This window comes from Chrysochloris asiatica, unplaced genomic scaffold (genome assembly GCF_000296735.1).
Source record: "Chrysochloris asiatica unplaced genomic scaffold, ChrAsi1.0 scaffold00159, whole genome shotgun sequence".
Classification (NCBI taxonomy): Eukaryota; Metazoa; Chordata; class Mammalia; order Afrosoricida; family Chrysochloridae; genus Chrysochloris; species Chrysochloris asiatica.
This window is the reverse complement of record NW_006408677.1, coordinates 4,692,618-4,695,299: the sequence shown is the minus strand read 5'-3', so window position 1 is coordinate 4,695,299 and position 2,682 is coordinate 4,692,618. Positions and strand designations below refer to the sequence as shown.

The 2,682-nt window shown below is 36.6% G+C and overlaps 1 pseudogene; it reads right to left on the bottom strand.

Annotated features, from left to right (window-relative positions):
• Positions 1 to 1,673: 1,673 nt before the first annotated feature.
• Positions 1,674 to 2,035, bottom strand: LOC102832679 (annotated as a pseudogene).
• Positions 2,036 to 2,682: the final 647 nt, after the last annotated feature.

Genomic DNA, 2,682 nt, shown 5'->3' with positions numbered 1-2,682 from the left:
GTTTTCTGTTTAATTTGTCATACTTTATTCCTTGTATCAATAGGTTAAGAAAGTAGAATTTTCCCAAGTGCTGATTTATAATGCTTATCAGCAGTGCACAAAACATTGTTTCACATATAGTAGTATACAGTGATCCCTTGAAATACAATTTCAATCATTATTTTGAGCTAAGTACAACAACAATTTAATACAATACAGCGAAACACACACAAAACCTGTCTATTATGAACTACAAAATCAGTTTGTATAGATTCTAGTCAAGTATACATGTACACAATGTACAAGAACAAATATGTTAATAAAACATTACTCCAAATGCTTATCCTGCCATCAGCTTTTTAAGCAAAGTCATTCCTAATACTGAAAGCATTTTCTTTTTTAGAAGATTAATCTGATCTGGAAAAATTAGTTCTCCTAAAACTTGATAAATAGTAGATATAAGTCTCAAAGGTTTTTCATTTAAAAGCCTCCAAACACTGAAATGTTTATATGAGACTTTCAGTTTCTCAAGAAAAATTACTTTTATTTGAACACTATTAAATGATATTTTAAGGCAGATAAGTGTTCTCACATAATGTGTAGTTTCCTAAATCATCATCTACTAAAGAGAAACACAAACCAGTCCACTATCTTTAACAATCTCAGAGACTACTACACTTGTCTAGAAATTTGAGAATACATGGAACACACCTCAGTTATCATTGAACCAAAGGTGAAGTTTAGGTTTCACATACTAAACAGCTACAGTACTAATGCCTAACATAAATACTACTTTGTTGTTTAGATAGCCAAAAGTCAGAAAGTCATTTCGCTTACTCGTGGTCATTAAAAGCTAATGATTAATTCAAGTATGATATGAAGGCAGGCAATTAAAGGCTCACTATCAATCTAAGTTGAATAAGTATGGTGAAAGAACACAACCTCGTCGCACACCTTTCCCAATTTTAAAACATTCAGTGTTCCCATGCTCTGTTCGAACAACTGCTTCTTGGTCCAGGTACATATTTCTCAGACAACGTATTGCATTGGGCAAATCTGCTATACAGGAACTTTTTAAAGTATTGAAAAGCAGAGATGTTAGCTTGAGGACTAAGGTGCGCCTGACCCAAGCCATGGTATTTTCAATAACCTCATATGGATGCGAAAGCTGGACAGTCAATAAGGAAGATCATAGAAGAATTGATACCTTTGAGTTGTGGTGTTGGAGGAGAATACTGAAAGTGTCATGGACTGCCAAAAGAACCAATAGATCTGTTTTGGAAGAATTGCAGCCAGAGTGCTCCTTGGAGGCCAGGATGGCTAAGCTTCGTCTCTCATACTTTGGACATATTGTCCGGAGGAAACAGTCGCTGGAGAAGGATGTCATGCTGGGTAAGGTGGAGGGTCAGAGAAAAAGAGGAAGACCCCTAACGAGATGGATTGGCCAGGTGGCATCATTGATAGACTCAAGTGTGGCAGTGGTAGTAAGGTTGACCCGGGATTGGACATTGTTTCGTTCTGCTGTGCATGGGGTCGCTACGAGTCGGTTCCGACTCGATGGCACCTGACAACAACAACATCAATCTAAAATCAAAGACATGAAAATTTTGTGTTTCTCTACCTTTCCTTTACATAGTAAGATACATCAGGACCTTTCCGTGGAAAATACGTAGCTTCAGAAAATATAAAATCTGTCATGATCCATAGTTTGCTTCATCAAATGTTTTTCTAGCTCTTTTCAATTCTTCATCCACAGTAAGCAAGTCTTTAACTCTAGCAAACTTCCTCGGATCCTTTCGAATCAAGAAGACTATATCTTTAACTTGTACTTGACCTTGTCTTCCGATTGACATTGCCTTATGAGTCATTTCAGTGATGAACTCTATGACAAGGTCTTCAAGAATATCAACTGACTCAGTATAAGGAATCTGATCATCTCCAAACCCATACATCATACATCTTAATTTTTTAGAAAATAGTCTTTTTCGTTTGCCCTGTTACCATCCAAATCTTCTCCAATTTCTTCAAAGGTAAGGTCTTCTTCCTCATCTGCCATCTCACCAATCTCCCAAGCTACAAATCCTCACACACGTGCTCAAAAATCTATTCACAAGGTTTTAAGTGGCTAAACATTTAGAAGTACTCCACCTCTCTTTTTTCCAAGTCTGTTTTATTCTAGAAGTTCAGCTGAAACTGTCCACCATGGGTATACCCTTTTTATTTAAAACATCGGTGGCATTGCTTAAAGCATCTTAGCAACATTCAAGCTACCACAGTATGAAAAACAAACAGATGAGTTTTGGCATTTACAGTGGACTGCCAGAAAAGAAAATGAACAAAGCAATCTTAGATAAAATACAATCCAAATCCTCATTTTAAGTCCAGATGGTGAAATTTCTACTCACTCACTTTGGACATATTATCAGGAAGACCACTTAGTAAACAGAACATCCCGTCTTATAAAGTGGAAGATAAGCAAAAAGGAGGGAAACCTTGAATGAGATGGACTGACATAATCCCCATAACAACACACTCAAGCATAACTGCAATTATAAAGATGACACAGGACTGGGCAACGTATTCTGTTGTACATGGGGTTTCCATGAATCAGAGCCAATTTGATGGAAACTAAAAACAAAGTGTATATATAAGTGCATATGCGAGGAGGTGAGAATGAGTGTATGTGAATGTTGTATAAATATA